Source organism: Ranitomeya imitator, chromosome 8, assembly GCF_032444005.1.
Source record: "Ranitomeya imitator isolate aRanImi1 chromosome 8, aRanImi1.pri, whole genome shotgun sequence".
Lineage (NCBI taxonomy): Eukaryota > Metazoa > Chordata > Amphibia > Anura > Dendrobatidae > Ranitomeya > Ranitomeya imitator.
In genome coordinates, this window is record NC_091289.1 from 126887749 (window position 1) to 126907375 (window position 19627).

Genomic DNA, 19627 nt, shown 5'->3' on the forward strand with positions numbered 1-19627 from the left:
CAAATCAGTGTATTACCATTTGGTAAACTGTATATATAGCATAATTGATTTACTATGATACTCACTATAATAGGGTAAGTGGGGTTACTGTTGTGGCCACTAGATGGGGCACTATAGTGTTTGTAGTATAATTAGTAACATAGTGCAGGTAAATGGTTAACTGTAGGAGGTGCTGCTGTGTGGTTTCCCTTAGGTAGTCAGAAGGGCCCAGGCGCCCGAAACGTCCACATGGGCACTAAGCCCAGAACACCACAGCAGTCTCGTAACATTTGAAAGGAGAACCCTTCAAAATGTGGCAGATCATTGCATGAGCAGATGCTCTCAGATCTGGTGCGAAACGGACTGAAGAATCCCCAGAAATAGTGAGTCTGGACAAGGAGAACACTGTGGTACCGCCTAAGACATTATTACCCCATAATGTACTGAAGGACATAGGAAGATGCAGGATGTCTACTGTATGGAGCTTGATGTTTATTCTGATTCTGACAAAAATGTGCTGCAAAGTGTAATGAGTAAAGTTATTCGTTTTGCATTTAAACCGGACTGTGTCTCAATTCTTGTAAAGTTGATTACAGAAAGTCCCCAGCACCGCAGAGGAGTCCCTGACGGTGTAGTGAGAGAAGACACAGGTATACTAACAGAAGAGTGTTATTTTTCTGTGAAGGGAGGCCAGGACACAAAGGCCCTGGTGTCCTCGGCCAGGACTATGGTACTAGCTGAACCGTAAACAGGAACCATGCATGCAAATACAATCTGTATAAATTAATAAAGAGATCTCTTGGACCTGACGAGGCTGGTGTACTTACTTTAAGATCTGTGTCAGAATGACTATATTTGTTTGTGAGTTCAAGTTCAAACCCAATCTCCACCCACCTAGCCTTATTGACAGTTCTTCCGTGTCCCACTTCCTACTGCTGCTGCTGAGATTTCCCACTACTTATTACAAGCTGCAGCTGTCAGTTAGGCAGGGTGAGAGGAGACTGAATACTCATGCAGGCCATGCAGCTGCTATGTGCCCATGAGCTGCTCAGTGCTTCAGAGCACTTGCTGAACAGTCTGGAGCAGCGGGGGAATGAGGAGAGGTGAATATTGTATCTTTTTTAATCTGTGAATGGCTATGGAGGGTGCATTATACTATATGGAGAACGATGGGAAGTGCATTATACTATATGGAGAACTATGGGAAGTGCATTATACTATGTGGAGGACTATGGGAAGTGCATTATATTATATGAAGGACTTTGGGGATGCATTATACTATATGGAGGACTATGGGAAGTGCATTATACTATATGGAGAACTGTTGGAAGTGCATTTATACTATGTGGAGGACTATGGAAAGTGCATTATATTATATGGAGGACTTTGGGGATGCATTATACTATATGGAGGATTATGGGAAGTGCATTATACTACATGGAGAACTGTGGGAACTGCATTATACTATATGGAGTATTGCTGGAAGTGCATTATACTATATGAAGGACTATGGGAAGTGCATTATATTATATGGAGGATTTTGTGGATTCATTATACTATATGAAGGACTATGTGAAGTGCATTATACTATATGGAGAACTGTGGGAAGTCCATTATACTATATGAAGAACTTTAGGAAGTGCATTAAATTATATGAGGATTGTGGGGATGCATTATACTATATGGAGGGCTATGGGAAGTGCATTATGCTATATGAAGGACTATGGGAAGTGCATAATAATATATGGAGGACTATGGGGGTGCATTATATTATATGGAGGACTATGTGGTATTTTATACTATGTGGAGTACTATAGGTGGTACATTATACTATATGGGGGACTATGAGGGATGAATTATTCTATATATAGGACTGTGGGGTGCATTATATTATATGGAGGACTATGGTATATATAGTGCTGATGAATATATATAATCCTGATGAAGGGGAAGGATCGTCCCTGAAATGGGTGTGGAAGAATCAAAGGGAAAACGGGGGCTAATGGATCGAGAAATTGAAGGAACTGTCAAGTTCAGTGCGGTATCTGATGCCATGGGGTTGTTTCACAGCCAAAGGCATTGAATACTTAACCAGGATCGATGGTGATCTCAATGCTGAGTTATATGTGAGTATCCTACAAGACGAGTTACTTTGTACACTTGAGTACTTTGGGTATGAAAAGGACAATATAGTGTTCCAACAGGACAATGACCAGAAGCATGTGTCAATATTGGCGAAGAAATAGTTTGACAGGGAAGTAGAGGTGCTGGATTGGCCCCCACAGTCCCCAGACCTCAACCCAATCAAACACTTGTGGGTATACTTGAAGAAAAAAATGTGCGCATACCCAAGTGTGTAGTAGACCAATATGCACCAACATTTGGAACGTGTAGAAGAGACCTGGGATCAGATTTTGGTTGAGACATTCTTGAATCTGATAGAAAGCATTCCCAAAAGGATTCAGACAATGTTGAAAGCCAAAAGTGGATTTACAAAATGCTGACAGAATAATGAAAATTTAAATTTAGATTTTTAGGAGCAAAACAGTAACAATGCAGTGACATGACAAGAATCTGCATAAATAATCTTATGCTAAATAGTTGCAAGTCAAATTTATGTATGAGATAGCAAGAGGATTATCTATAAAATGATGATATTCTGTTGTTCGAAGCAGTAGTGGATGGTTAAATATGGAGCCTGAAAGCCAAAACTTCAAAACATTATTACCCTTTTGCTTGTCACTGCATATGGAGGACTGTGGGGGGTGCATTATTTTATATGGACAATGGGGGTGAATTATATTATATGGAGGACTATGGGGGATGATTATACTATGTTGAGCAGTATGGGAGTCCGTAATACTATATGGAGGAGTATTGAGAGTGTATTATACTATGTGGAGGACTATGGTGTGCATTATACTATGAGGAAGGCAATGTGAGGCCCATTATACAATATGGAAGGCTATGTGGGTGCTATTATAATATTTGGAGGGCTATGTGGGGCACATTAAAATATTTGGAGAGCTATGTGGGAGCATTAATACTGTATGGAGGGCTATGTGGGAGACACCATGGATTACACCATATGCAAGAAACTATACAGTGTGAAGGTTTGTGTGCAGTCCATCATGCTGTGTAGGGGTCACTATACTGTTTGGAGGGCTAGTGGGGGCCATTATACAATGTGGAGAGCTATTGGGTCATTATAATGTATGTAGGCCCATTATACTGCATAGCTGGACTCCTAAAATGTTCATCTTATTATTATTACAGACACCAGTTTCAACAGGTCTAAGAGATCTATTTTATACGTATGCAGTTTAGATTGTAAGATCTGATGACAGATCTGCTTTAAGAACTGGTAACATTGCAAGACATCATGACATCACAATGGATGATGAGTCTGCCAACCTTACTAATGCATTAAATGGTAAATATCCAAACTGGATGAAAATAAATGTAAAATATTTCAATTTGGACCCGATTCTCTATGAATAAAATGGAGCATAAAGTCAGGACTTGTTGGGATATTCCCATGAAAAACATTCAAGCCATATCCCGGGGATCCTGTGAACAAAGGTTGCATTCAATCCTGGGAGTTACAGACCGAACAAAATTCCTTTTTGTTTCAGGTAACTTCTGCTTTATTTTTAACATGTTTCTTTTCTGCTGAGATATATTTAATATCTCAATACCTCTGTACCGTCAAACAAAAATCTATTTTGAATGGGTAGCCCTGCAGTCATTATATGCTGCTTAGAGAATTCACCGGATACCAGAGTATTTTTCAATATCATTGTTGTAGGCAGATGGCCTTAACCCCTTCACGACATCCACTGTATATGTATGACGCTAATTGGAAGCTGGTGCTTCCGGGGTGCGCCCACCCCATAACTGGCAGATCATGGCTGTGCTTTAGACCCCCTTCACACATCCGTATAAATCTGGTATCGATGTCATCAGTGTTTTCCACGAGTCATCCTTGTGTAATCAGTGTGCCATCCGTGTGCTATCAGTGTGCCTTCCGTGTGCTATCAGTGTGCCATCCGTGTGCTATCAGTGTGCCATCCATGTGCTATCAGTGTGCCATGAGTGTGCCTTTGTGTGCTATCAGTGTGCCATCCGTGTGCTATCAGTGTGCCATCCATCTGCTATCAGTGTGCCTTCCGTGTGCTATCAGTGTGCCATCCATGTGCTATCAGTGTGCCATCAGTGTGCCATCCATGTGCTATCAGTGTGCCATGAGTGTGCCATCCGTGTGCTATCAGTGTGCCATGAGTGTGCCTTCCGTGTGCTATCAGTGTGCTATCAGTGTGCCATCCGTGTGCTATCAGTGTGCCATCCGTGTGCTATGAGTGTGCTATCCGTGTGCTATTAGTGTGCCATCCACGTGCTATCGGTGTGTGATCCGTGTTTTTCCGGTATGGAGAAAAAAAGAATTAAATGATGAAGTTTCCCCTATAGTTCGCAATGTTAAATATGTACGGCACACAGATAGCACATTGATGACATCCGTGCGCTGTACGTGTTTTTTTCATGGACCCATCGACTTATCTTGGCCCTTGTCATCTGTGCTGCTGGAGAAAACAGACATGTGAAGATCATCATAGATTATAATGAGTACTTGTGGCGTCTGTAAAAAAAAATGGATGCCGCATGTACTAGAGACACCTACATGTGAAGGGAGTCTTACAGCCAGAACCTGCCTCTAACAATCGCAGATGAAGCAGTGCCACCATCAAATTCTTATAGTGACATTTAACATGCACCGTTATGGTAACACGTCATTCCATGTGACCATCAGCGTGCCCATGAAGTGATTGCGGGTCGCCCATGAGTTGCTATGAGAGCCAGGGGTCTACTGATGACCTCCATGCTTGCCATTGCTGTGGCATTGCTGTATATATCACAAATGATCAGATGATCGCAGCTTCAAGTCCTCTAAGGGGACTAACAAGTACTGTGAAGAGCAATAAAAAATAAATGTATATAAAAAAAAATAAAAGTTAAAATCATCCCCCTTTTGCGCCATCTACTATATAATTGTGCAGCGCCCCAGAGTCCTGGCCGTTGCAGTAATGTCGTTCTTCCACCAGGGGGAGCGATATTACGTTTGATGGCACCAAAGAAGCTCACCCTGCCAGGTATCACAGCCACACACACACTTCTGTTATGATACGGTGGTCTAGGAGCAACATGGAACGAGCCCTGAAGGAAGTGGTAACTGTACAGACCGCAGTCCCTAAGCTCAACACAACACTAGAAGTAGCCGTGGAATGCTCCTAACTCTCCCTAGGCATCTCGTCACAGCCTAAGAGCTAACTACCCCTAAAGATAGAAGCAGGAAAGCTATCTTGCCTCAGAGAAAATCCCCAAAGGATAGATTAGCCCCCCACAAATAATGACTGTGAGTGGAGAGGGAAAAGACATACACAGAATGAAACCAGGATGAGCACAGGAGGCCAGTCTAACTAAATAGATAGAACAGGATGGAATACTGTGCGGTCAGTATAAAACACTACAAAAATCCACACAGAGTTTACAAAAAATCTCCACACCTGACTAAAGGTGTGGAGGGCAAATCTGCCTCCCAGAGCTTCCAGCAAGACAGAATTAATTCACACTGATAAGCTGGACAAACATAGAAAGCACAGAATGGATAAGTCCACAATCTATGGACAGAAAAGGGCAAGCAAAAGCTTAGCTTAGCTGAACTGGTCAGGATAACAGGGAACTCCAAAGAGATGTGAATCCAACCAGGAACCATTTACAAGTGGCACTGGCTGAAGATAGAGCCAGACTTAAATAGCCGAGCAGAAGAGACGATAAGTGGAGGCAGCTGATGACAGCTAACTCCAAGGAGCAGCCATACCACTAGAAACCACAAGAGGGAGCCCAAGAGCAGAACTCGCAAAAGTGCCACTTACAACCACCGGAGGGAGCCCAATTGCGGAATTCACAACAGTACCCCCCCTTGAGGAGGGGTCACCGAACCCTCACCAGAGCCCCTAGGCCGATCAGGACGAGCCAAGTGAAAAGCACGAACCAAATCGGTGGCATGGACATCGGAGGCAACAACCCAAGAATTATCCTCCTGGCCATAACCCTTCCACTTGACAAGATACTGAAGCCTCCGCCTCGAAAAACGAGAATCCAAAATCTTCTCAACCTCATATTCCAACTCTCCCTCAACCAACACCGGGGCAGAAGGGTCAACCGAGGGAACAACGGGCACCACATATCTCTGCAACAAAGATCTATGGAAAACATTATGAATGGCAAAAGAGGCAGGAAGAGCCAAACGAAAAGACACCGGATTAATAATTTCAGAAATTTTATAAGGACCAATAAACCGAGGCTTAAACTTAGGAGAAGAAACCTTCATAGGAACATGACGAGAAGACAACCAAACCAAATCCCCCACACGAAGCCGGGGACCAACACACCGACGGCGGTTGGCAAAACGTTGAGCCCTTTCCTGAGACAACGTCAAATTGTCCACCACATGAGTCCAAATCTGCTGCAGCCTGTCCACCACAGAATCAACACCAGGACAATCAGAAGGCTCAACCTGCCCAGAAGAAAAACGAGGATGAAAACCAAAATTACAAAAGAAAGGTGAAACCAAAGTAGCCGAACTAGCCCGATTATTAAGGGCAAACTCAGCCAACGGCAAGAAAGACACCCAATCATCCTGATCAGCAGACACAAAGCATCTCAAATAGGTCTCCAAGGTCTGATTAGTTAGCTCAGTTTGGCCATTAGTCTGAGGATGAAACGCCGAAGAAAAATACAAATCAATGCCCATCCTAGCACAAAAGGCCCGCCAAAATCTAGAGACAAACTGAGAACCTCTGTCAGACACAATATTCTCCGGAATGCCATGCAAACGAACCACATGCTGAAAAAATAATGGAACCAGATCTGAGGAGGAAGGCAACTTAGGCAAAGGTACCAGATGGACCATTTTAGAGAACCGGTCACAAACAACCCAGATAACAGACATCTTCTGGGAAACAGGAAGATCCAAAATAAAATCCATGGAAATATGCGTCCAGGGCCTCTCAGGGACCGGCAAAGGCAAAAGCAACCCACTAGCGCGGGAACAGCAAGGCTTGGCCCGGGTACAAGTCCCACAGGACTGCACAAAAGCACGCACATCGCGCGACAAGGAAGGCCACCAAAAGGACCTAGCAACCAAATCTCTGGTACCAAAAATCCCAGGATGCCCAGCCAACACTGAACAATGAACCTCAGAAATTACCTTACTTGTCCATCTATCAGGAACAAACAGCTTCCCCACTGGACAGACTGGACAGCGGTCAGGCCTATCAGCCTGAAATTCCTGAAGCACCCGCCGCAAATCAGGGGAGATAGCAGAAAGAATCACCCCCTCCTTAAGAATGCCAACCGGCTCAAGGACTCCAGGAGAATCAGGCGAAAAACTCCTAGAGAGGGCATCAGCCTTAACATTCTTAGATCCCGGAAGATACGAGACCACAAAATCAAAACGGGAGAAAAACAGGGACCATCAAGCCTGTCTAGGATTCAGCCGCTTGGCCGACTCGAGGTAAATCAGATTCTTATGATCGGTCAGGACCACAACACGGTGTTTACCTCCCTCAAGCCAATGTCGCCACTCCTCAAACACCCACTTCATAGCCAACAACTCCCGATTGCCGACATCATAATTGCGTTCCGCAGGCGAAAACTTTCTGGAAAAAAAAGCACACGGTTTCATCAAAGAACCATCAGACTCCCTCTGAGACAAAACGGCCCCTGCCCCAATCTCAAAAGCGTCGACCTCAACCTGAAAAGGAAGAGAAACATCCGGTTGACGCAACACAGGGGCAGAAGTAAATCGGCGTTTAAGCTCCTGAAAGGCCTCAACAGCCTCAGAGGACCAATTCGTCACATCAGCGCCTTTCTTCGTCAAATCAGTAAGGGGCTTAACCACACTGGAAAAGTTGGCAATGAAACGGCGATAGAAATTAGCAAAACCCAAAAATTTTTGAAGACCCTTCACAGATGTGGGTTGGATCCAGTCATGAATAGCTTGGACCTTAACAGGATCCATTTCTATAGACGAGGGAGAAAAAATAAAACCCAAAAAAGAGACCTTCTGAACTCCGAATAGGCACTTAGACCCCTTCACAAATAAAGCATTATCACGAAGGATCTGGGACACCATCCTGACCTGCTTCACATGAGACTCCCAATCATCCGAAAAAATCAAAATATCATCCAAATATACGACCATGAATTTATCAAGATAATTGCGGAAAATATCATGCATGAAAGACTGGAACACAGATGGAGCATTAGAGAGCCCGAATGGCATCACAAGGTATTCAAAATGGCCTTCGGGCGTATTAAATGCAGTTTTCCATTCGTCACCCTGTTTAATACGAACAAGATTATATGCCCCTCGGAGGTCAATCTTAGTAAACCAACTAGCCCCCTTAATCTGAGCAAACAAATCAGTAAGCAAAGGCAAGGGGTATTGGAATTTGACCGTGATCTTATTAAGAAGACGATAATCAATACAGGGTCTCAAGGAGCCATCCTTCTTAGCAACAAAAAAGAAACCCGCTCCCAATGGTGACGAAGAGGGCTGAATATGCCCTTTCTCCAAAGATTCCTTAACATAGCTCCGCATGGCGGCATGCTCTGGCACAGACAGATTGAAAAGTCGGCCCTTAGGGAACTTACAACCAGGAATCAAGTTAATAGCACAATCACAGTCCCTGTGCGGAGGAAGGGAACTGGACTTGGGCTCATCAAATACATCCTGGATATCCGACAAAAACTCAGGGACCTCAGAAGAGGGGGAAGAGGAAATTGACATCAAAGGAACGTCACTATGTACTCCTCGACAACCCCAACTAGTCACCGACATAGTTTTCCAATCCAGCACCGGATTATGTTCCTGTAACCATTGAAATCTCAGTACAACAACATCATGCAGGTTATGCAACACCAGAAAACGGCAATCTTCCTGATGTGCAGGAGCCATGTACATAGTCATCTGTGTCCAGTACTGAGGTTTATCCTTGGCCAAGGGTGTAGCATCAATGCCCCTCAAAGGAATAGGGCTCTGCAAAGGCTGCAAGGAAAAACCACAGCGCCTGGGGAATTCTAAGTCCATTAAGTTCAGGGCAGCGCCTGAATCCACAAATGCCATGACAGAAAAGGACGACAATGAGCAAATCAGGGTCACAGATAAGAGAAATTTAGGCTGTATAGTACTAATGGTAACAGACCTAGCGACTCTCTTAGTACGCTTAGGGCAATCAGAGATAACATGAGCCGAATCACCACAGTAAAAACACAGCCTATTCTGACATCTGAATTCCTGCCGTTCTATTCTAGTCAAAATCCTATCACATTGCATAGGTTCAGGACTTTGCTCAGAGGATACTGCCATATGGTGCACAGCTTTGCGCTCGCGCAGACGCCGATCAATCTGAATGGCTAGAGACATAGATTCGCTCAAACCGGCAGGCGTAGGAAAGCCCACCATAACATCTTTAAGGATTTCAGAAAGACCTTTTCTGAAAATAGCAGCCAGAGCCTCTTCATTCCATTTAGTGAGCACAGACCATTTTCTAAATTTCTGCCAGTATAACTCTGCCGCTTCCTGACCTTGACACAAGGCCAACAGGGTTTTTTCCGTATGATCCACAGAATTAGGTTCGTCATACAATAATCCGAGTGTTTGAAAAAATGCATCTACATTCAATAATGCCGGATCCCCTGTTTCAAGAGAAAAAGCCCAGTCTTGAGGGTAACCACGCAGCAAGGATATGATGATTTTTACTTGCTGAATGGGATCACCAGAAGAAAGGGGTTTCAAAGCAAAAAACAATTTGCAGTTATTTTTAAAGTTCAAAAACTTGGATCTGTCCCCAAAAAACAAATCAGGAGTAGGAATTCTGGGCTCTAAAGCCGGAGCCTGGACAACATAGTCCTGGATACTCTGTACTCTTGCAGCAAGTTGATCCACACGAGAAATCAAACCCTGAACATCCATGCCAAAGCATATATCCTGAACCACCCAGATATCAAGAGGAAAAGAAAAAAAAAAGACAAACTAGAGCACAGAAAAAAAAATGGTTCAGAACTTTCTTTTCCTTCTTTTGAGATGCATTTAATTCATTTTTGGCCACTTGTACTGTTATGATACGGTGGTCTAGGAGCAACATGGAACGAGCTCTGAAGGAAGTGGTAACTGTACTGACCACAGTCCCTAAGCTCAACACAACACTAGAAGTAGCCGTGGAATGCTCCTAACTCTCCCTAGGCATCTCGTCACAGCCTAAGAGCTAACTACCCCTAAAGATAGAAGCAGGAAAGCTATCTTGCCTCAGAGAAAATCCCCAAAGGATAGATTAGCCCCCCACAAATAATGACTGTGAGTGGAGAGGGAAAAGACATACACAGAATGAAACCAGGATGAGCACAGGAGGCCAGTCTAACTAAATAGATAGGACAGGATGGAATACTGTGCGGTCAGTATAAAACACTACAAAAATCCACGCAGAGTTTACAAAAAATCTCCACACCTGACTAAAGGTGTGAAGGGCAAGTCTGCCTCCCAGAGCTTCCAGCAAGACAGAATTAATTCACACTGATAAGCTGGACAAACATAGAAAGCACAGAATGGATAAGTCCACAATCTATGGACAGAAAAGGGCAAGCAAAAACTTAGCTTAGCTGAACTGGTCAGGATAACAGGGAACTCCAAAGAGATGTGAATCCAACCAGGAACCATTTACAAGTGGCACTGGCTGAAGATAGAGCCAGACTTAAATTGCCGAGCAGAAGAGACGATAAGTGGAGGCAGCTGATGACAGCTAACTCCAAGGAGCAGCCATACCACTAGAAACCACAAGAGGGAGCCCAAGAGCAGAACTCGCAAAAGTGCCACTTACAACCACCGGAGGGAGCCCAAGAGCGGAATTCACAACACACTTCACACGCCGGCCACCAGGGGGAGCTAAGGGTTCTATCTATTAGGCCACTCCTCACACTTGGGTAAAACTGGGGGTTTGGTTAGGAAGAGAGGCAGATCTGACTGGAGGGAGAAGGAGATAGTCAGGAGGAGAGGAGAGGAGCAGACTGGGCTCAGCCCAGGAAGGAAAGAAGGACACGGAGCTGCGCCTGCAACCTATGCGGCAGCCTCCTAAGAAAGGACAAGAAAGGAAGTGTGTAGTAGTGAGTGAGCACAGAAGTCATAGCAACAGGAGTAAAACACCAGTGGGAGACCAGCTAGAAGCAGGCTGCCTCCCACTGAGCGCAGATCCGGTAGCCGGAACACAGAGGGAGTAATAGACTCTACGCTTTACTTCAGAGACCGGCAGGACAGTCGATTCCAAGTTGGCTGCCCGACCTAAGAACCTAAGCAGACAAGGTGGCAACGTGGATTAGGGGCGACGCTAGGGTCCCTATAAAATAGCCTCAGGCCACCACCGTCATACGGGTTGGTCCTATCCATCTGGGGGACCGAGAGAAGAGTAACAAGAGTGAGGACCCTATGGGAGCTAATGCACGTAGGGACCTACTACGTTACTGTGTGCAAGAGGAAGGCTACTGATTTCCACCTGGATAAGGGGACTCTGGAATTGCCATCAGACCGGCCGGACTCTGCCTACCCTGTCATCTGGCCCCTGGACTGTGGATGCTGAAGCCTTCAGTAAAGGTAAAGAGACTGCACCCCTTGTGTCCTCGTTATTCACCACGCCTTGCACCATCCACCATCAACATCTACACTTCTGGGAAGCCCTGGGGATATACTTCACCTGTGGGAAGGTATACCATCTAGCTGCCATTCCATCACCCCAGCGAACCCCTAAGCAGCGTCGGTCACCCTGACCGAATACCACAGGTGGCGTCACGAACACTACCATCATCTACAAACTATTTGAACTCTATTTAATTTGGACGCCCCTCATAGGGCCACGGTCCGGGTCGGGCCACCATGACATCCCAGCTGAGGGAACTGAAGGACCCGGTACCGAGTACCCCATTGCCCTTACATGGGGGCACGCAACAATTGTCTAAGGGTCACTTCCGTCTGTCTGTCTGTCATTCTGTCTGTCTTTCTGTCTGTCATTCTGATATTCATTGGTCGCGGCCTCTGTCTGTCATGGAAATCCAAGTCGCTGATTGGTCATGGCAAAACGCCCACGACCATTGCCACGTCCAATCAGCGACAGCCATAGTCTGGCAGCGAAATAGCCGCTGCTTTACTGCCCTGCAGTCAGCGCTGAGTGCTCGCACAGGGTTAATGCCAGCGTTACCGGAGCGTGGTGTAATGCACTCCGTTAACGCAGCTACTAACCCTGTGTGACCAACTTTTTACTATTGATGCTGCATATGCAGCATCAATAGTAAAACGATCTAATGTTAAAAATAATAATAATTAAAAAAAAGGTTATTCTCACCCTCCGACGTCCACAAAACTGTGAGAAAATAGAAATCATATTAATCTTAGACAATACAAAAAAAAGATAAAAAGCACAAACATTAAAAAGTGGGAAACCACAAGGTGGCGCCACAGTCCGAAAGATCATAATTGCAGGCATTGCAATATATGTAATGGAAAAGACTGCTAACACAGTATTAACTGGGACTAAAAACCCCCATGTGGTCCCATATGGAACAAATACTCAGGAAATAAACAATAAACTAGATGTCTAAAGTCATGTTATAACAAGGAACCATGAAATAGGGGATAAATAGATACCTGCTTAGGGGCATGAGGCACACCTAGGACCCGACGCACGTTTTGGCTGTGTAGCCTTCCGAGGGTCCCATTTGATATTGTGTTAGTGTTCTATTTTATTTTCTCTTCGTTTTTTGTGTATATTTTGGCTCTTATGTACAATTTTTTCTATATACTTAAATATGTGGTATGGCTGTGTTCAGAAAAGTCTGATCTATACATACAATATAGAAATAATTAACCCAATTGGTAAATGTCGTAAACAAAATCAAGAATGACAAAATTATGTTTATTTGGTGGCTGCAATCCCAGAAAAAAAGAGATCAAAACACAATTCATCTCAAAATGGTAACAAAAAAAGTCATCTTGTCCTGCAAAATAATAAGCCATCAAACAGCTCCATCAACTGAAAAATAAAAGCTGTGGGGTTTTTTTACCTCTAAAATATAACAAAAACTGGACATGTTTAGTATCACCGTAATCATAATGATTACCAAAATCATACTGAAAGGTCATTTTTCCACATAATGTGCACCATAAAAACAATTCCCCCAAAATATCGGAATTAGTACAACTCATCCTGCAAAAAATAAGACCTCATATGTCTATGTGGTGCTGCAGAGTTCAAGTCCTCTTCCTCTCTGAAGAGGCAATCTATATATGTGGACAGAACAAAAATGAGTTATGGCTCTAGAGAGAAAGGGAGGAAAAAACGAAAAGGTAAAGATGGAAATTGGACCCATCGTGAAGGAGTTAATCAGCCCCAAAATCTCAGCCTCCTGGATCCATGTGAGCCTGACATTGCATGGTGGGGAACTGTAGACAGCAGGGAGCAGAATAATATCCCATAGCTTTCCTTATGTCTCCGTCCATATACACCAGTAATTGTGAGCTATAAAGTCCATCACGTCAGCCTGTTTAAGAACTGTCACATACAGGAGTAAGCAGCTTTTGAGACAGTTGTGCTCCTCCATACTTTGTCCACCTTTATCTTGACTCCATTTTTTCACTGTACAAAATTTTGAGATGTCCAAGCAACATTCTAGATAGACATCACAACCACAGGAGGCCATAAATAGACACATATAGCAGATGCATATCCCAACAGATTATTGAGAAATTGAGTGTTTTTAAAAAGGAATCAGTCAGCAGTTTTTTGTCACGTAATCTCTTAGCAGCACGATGTAGGAGCAGAGAGCCTGATTCCATCAATGTGTCACATACTGTGCTGCCCGCTGCAGTTTTGATATAATCCCTGTTTTCTCTGCTGTATATGTAGCATTGGTCAGAACGCTGAGCTGTGTATAACCCCGCCCACACTCCTGATTGGCAACTTTCTGTGTACACTGTTTAAGAAAGCTACCAATCAGAAGTGGGGGCGGTGTTACACAGAATAGCTGGACTGCTGTACATGTGTGACCTAGTCAGGGAGTGATAATCCCCTGTTGATAAAACACTGATTGTATTGAAACTACAACACACAACCTAGTTGATACATCCCTGAAATCAGGGTCTCTTGTGTTATATTATGCTGCTCTTAGATTAAATAGCAAAAACCTGGCAACGCATTCCGTTTAAGGCTGTTCATCCTGAAAAACAGATTTTGGGATATGTTGAGCCAAGGGGAAATGTATACTTGACCTCAGGTCTTCACTGGGTACATGGGGCTTCCTGCAGTCACATTGCAGTCTCCGGTTTTGAACAGAATTAGTGTTCTGTCTCCGCCATCCAATTTGCTACCCCCATTATCTGTTTGCATAATTGCAGGTTTCTCAGTATGGATATATTTATACCTTTATTTGTTTGTGATGCTTTGGCTCCCTCTAGCGGTCAGAGTTATGTTGGCAGTTCCATTTTTCTGTTTTTGTATTATCCATGTCTGATTCTCCTCCTCCTTTGCAATGCATTATGGTAGCTCAGCCTCCATTTCCCTCCATTTTTCCTTTCACTTTCTTCAGTTTGCCTTCAAGGAATGACGCTTCACTTCATCCCCCTTGCGATTGCATTGCCGGTATGTCTTTATGCTTTCTGTAGATATTTCTGCTCCATATTAGCCTAGCCTAGCCAGTTGTACTCCCAGTTCAGTTATTAGCTTCTAAATGTTATGCATAATGTATATCATGTGTAGTATGTATCTGTTCTATACCATGCACTGATTCTATGTATATTATTGTTCACAGTTTCACCGCATCAATATATCACTACGTTTAATAAAGCACAGACTCAACCACAGTCTCCTTATTGGACCCCGGTATAGCGGTTTAGCTGACTGTATAGCTACTTATGAGCCTGCCCCAGCTAGTGAGGACAGAACAGTGAAACAGCAGCCATCCAACTAGTGGGATTCAAGTCACCGGCTACTCAGAGTCTAAATACATCTACAGCAATCTCTGCACAGCCAAGCACTTTCCCAAGAAACCATGTCTCACAAATCACATAGGACAAGATCTGTCACTTCCGTCTCCTCAAAGACAACATCTATCAGCAGCGCGGTCGCCATTGCCCACGCAAATGCTGAAGCCGCCAAAATGCGAGCGAGCTTTGCTGACCAAGAGATGCAACTTAAATTAGAGAAGGCGCACGTGGATGCCGCCTTAGAAAGCCTAGCAGCAAAAAGGAAGCTGCCGCAGCCCTCGCCGAAGCAGAATCGCTAGAAGCCGCGCAAAATCCCAAGCTGCATAGCCAAAGCAGTACGTCGAGTCTGGAGTTTCCACTGCAAGACTCACCACAACGCACATCTCAGTATGTTAATGAACTTCCTGATCCAAACTATAACCCTGAACCAGTACCAAAACCAGAATACGACACCTCCAGCGAAGTAACCAGCGTGGATCACCCTGCTGACACACCGTACATCAGGCCGAAGCAATACGACACCGGCTGGTGCCACCCTGAGGACACTAACAGGTACGAACGCACCTCACATCACTATCAGGGCGACCCATCACCAATATACTCTGCTGACAACCGGTTCACGACAGAATTTGCCAAGTTCTTCACACGACGTGAACTGGTTGCCAAGGGACTCATGAAATTCACTGACCGAGCTGAAGGTTACAGAGCTTGGAAAGCTTCCTTCCAAAATGTCATTAGAGACTTGGGACTACAACACAGGGAAGAGATAGACCTGTTAGTCAAATACCTGGGAGAAGAGTCAGTCAAACATGCAGTAAGGATCAGAGACATTAATATAAACCGCCCTGAGACTGGCCTCAAAGAGATCTGGAAGAGGCTGGATGAGTGTTACGGCTCAGCAGAAGTAATAGAAAGAGCCTTGTTCAAAAGAATCGATGACTTTCCTAAAATATCTAACAAAGGTCTCCAGAAACTTAGAGAGCTAAGCGACCTGCTAAAGGAAGTCCAAGTTGCCAAATACGAGGACGACCTACAGGGACTTGCATTCCTCGACACAGCCAGAGGTGTTAACCCTATAGTCCAGAAGTTGCCCTACAATCTACAGGAGAGGTGGGTCACACATGGTTCCACGTACAAATACAAACACACCGTTCCATTCCCTCCCTTCTCCGTTTTTGTAGACTTCATACACCAACAAGCGAGAATTAGAAACGATCCCAGCTTTGACTTTGCAATACCATATGCCACACCATCACCGCCTGCAAATCCACGCAGAACATCTATGGAAGTACACAAGACTTATGTTTCTTCTCCAGGTTCTAATTACAGGTCTGCTGGCTGCTCCCAATCAGAGACAAAGGTGCAGGACCCTGACAAGCAGTGCCCAATTCATCAGAAGCCTCATCCTCTCCTGAAATGCAGAGCCTTCAGAGGAAAATCTATGCCAGATCGCAGAAGCTTCCTGAAAGATAACGGTATCTGCTACAAGTGCTGCTCGTCCACAACTCATCTCGCCAAGGATTGCAAGGTCAGTGTAAAATGCACAGAATGTGGCACCACAGACCATAACACCGCTCTACACCCTGGCCCAGCTCCATGGAGTACACAAAACACGCCAGCTGACAGTGAGCATGGTGGGGAGGAAAGGAACACTGATACAGCTACGCCAGAGATCACTTCACAATGCACCGAGGTCTGCAAAGGGACAATAGACAGTAGGTCCTGTTCAAAAATATGCCTCGTCAAAGTATACCCGAAGGGCCATAGAGACCAAGCTGTAAGACTGTATGCTATCTTGGATGATCAAAGTAATCGATCCTTGGCTAGATCAACGTTCTTTGACCTATTCAACATCAAAGGGCCAAGCACTCCCTACTCCTTAAAGACGTGTGCAGGTACTGTGACAACAGCAGGCAGAAAAGCTACTGACTACCAGATCGAGTCTTTAGACGGACAATTCTGCCTACCGCTACCTACGATCATCGAATGTAACCAGATCCCAGACAACAGATCTGAAATCCCTACACCAGATGTAGCAATCCATCACGCTCGCTTAAAACGAATAGCACACCTTATACCGGAACTCGACCATCAGGCCCAGATAATTCTGATGTTGGGGAGAGATATCCTGCAGGTTCATAAAGTGAGACGTCATATCAATGGACTCCACAATGCTCCCTATGCCCAAAGGCTAGACCTAGGATGGGTCATAATTGGCAACGTATGCTTGGGACGCATGCACGCCCCATCTTCTGTGACAAGCATGCTGACAAATACATTGGAGAAAGGACGTCCATCTCTGTTTCAACCTTGTAACAATGAGTTCCATGTCAGGGAACTGCCACACAGCATCCAACTACCTGATCATTTAATAGACTTTACTCACGACAGCAATATAGTGTCAGGAAGCTATGAGGATCAATTAGGGTGCACAGTCTTCCAGAGAACTAAGCAGGACAACCAAGTGGCAATGTCGGTAGAGGACAAGTTGTTCTTAGAGGTAATGGACAAGGGACTCGTTAAAGATGAGACCAACAGCTGGGTCGCACCTCTTCCCTTCAAAACCCACAGACCACGTCTACCGAACAACAGAAATCAGGCATTACAACGTTTCTCCTCTCTCAAATGTAATCTGCAAAAGAGATAAAAGATCACTTTTTCTCCTTCATGTCAAAGATTTTTGAAAACTGTCACGCAGAACTAGCTCCCACTCTCAAAGACTCTGAAGAATTCTGGTTCCTACCCATGTTCGGAGTATACCACCCTAAAAAACCAGGCCAGATCAGAGTCGTGTTTGATTCCAGTGCTAAATTTAATGATGTCTCCCTGAATGACGTTCTACTGACAGGACCAGACCTCAATAACAAACTACTGGGTGTACTTATGCGCTTTCGTAAGGATTCCATTGCCTTCATCGCTGACATCCAGCAAATGTTCCATTGTTTCCTTGTGAGAGAGAGAGACAGGAACTTCCTAAGATTCTTCTGGTACAGAGACAATGATCCTACTAAAGAAGTCACAGAGTATCGCATGAGAGTGCACATCTTTGGCAACAGTCCTTCCCCTGCAGTCGCCATTTACGGACTCAAAAGGTCGGCTCAGGAAGGAGAAGCAGAATACGGAGCAGATGTCAGACAATTCATAGAAAAGGACTTTTATGTCGACGACTGTCTAAAAGCCATGCCTTCAAATGAGACTGCCATCAGTCTTCTCAGGAGAGCCCAGGACATGCTTGCCTGCTCGAACCTTAGGCTTCATAAAATAGCCTCAAACAGCCAAGAACTCATGGAAGCATTCCCTTCTCAGGACCTATGTAATGGTCTGAGAGACCTGGACCTGGGGTCAGACCCCGCACCAATGCAACGCAGCCTCGGGCTTCTCTGGAATCTACAGTCAGACACTTTCACCTCTCAGGTCAGCCAGGAAGAAAGGCCTTTCACACGTAGAGGCGTCCTGTCTACCATCAACAGTCTGTACGATCCCTTGGGTTTTGCAGCTCCTGTTACTATACAAGGCAAGGCCCTACTAAGAGACTTAACTAGGGAAACATCTGACTGGGATGCACCTCTGCAACCTGATAAGAGGATCCAGTGGGAAGAGTGGAAGAACTCGTTAGCGGCACTCTCCAACCTGAATGTGCCAAGACCATACACCCCTGTGCCATCTACTGAGATACAGAGCCAAAGACTGTACGTATTTGCAGATGCTTCTGTCAAAGCAATTGCCGCTGTTGCCTACCTCAAAACTGTAGACTCCAAATGTCAGTGCCACATTGGTTTCATTATGGGAAAGGCCAAACTCGCACCACAACCAGAGCACACTATACCCAGGTTAGAGCTTTGTGCCGCAGTCTTAGCCGTTGAGTTAGCGGAGTTCATCGCATCCGAAATGGATATCGACCTGACACAGGCCAAGTTCTACTCAGACAGCAAAGTAGTCCTGGGATATATCCACAACGAAACCAGGCGATTCTACGTTTATGTCAATAACAGAGTGCTACGAATCAGGAGATCAGTTCACCCACAGCAGTGGCATTACATACCCACAGACCAGAATCCCGCAGATCATGCAACTAGAGCAGTTGACGCAAGTTGACTAGGAAGCACAACGTGGCTCTCTGGACCAAAACTATTGTACATTGAGGAATGTTTTCCAGACACCTTCGAACTAGTAGGAGAGGATGCAGATGCTGAAATCCGCCCTCAGGTGTCTACACTACATACAATGACCTCTGTTATCCAGCTTGGATCTTGCAGGTTCGACAGATTCTCAAGTTGGAAGTCACTTACTCGAGCCATTACCTGCCTGACTCATATAGCTCGCTCATTCAGGACCACCAGAACTTGTGGCACAGAAAAATGTAAAGGTTGGCATCTTTGTAAAAATACTTACGTTACCTCCGACTAAAGGTACCGTCACACTTAGCGACGCTGCAGCGATACCGACAACGATCCGGATCGCTGCAGCGTCGCTGTTTGGTCGCTGGAGAGCTGTCACACAGACAGCTCTCCAGCGACCAACGATCCCGAGGTCCCCGGTAACCAGGGTAAACATCGGGTAACT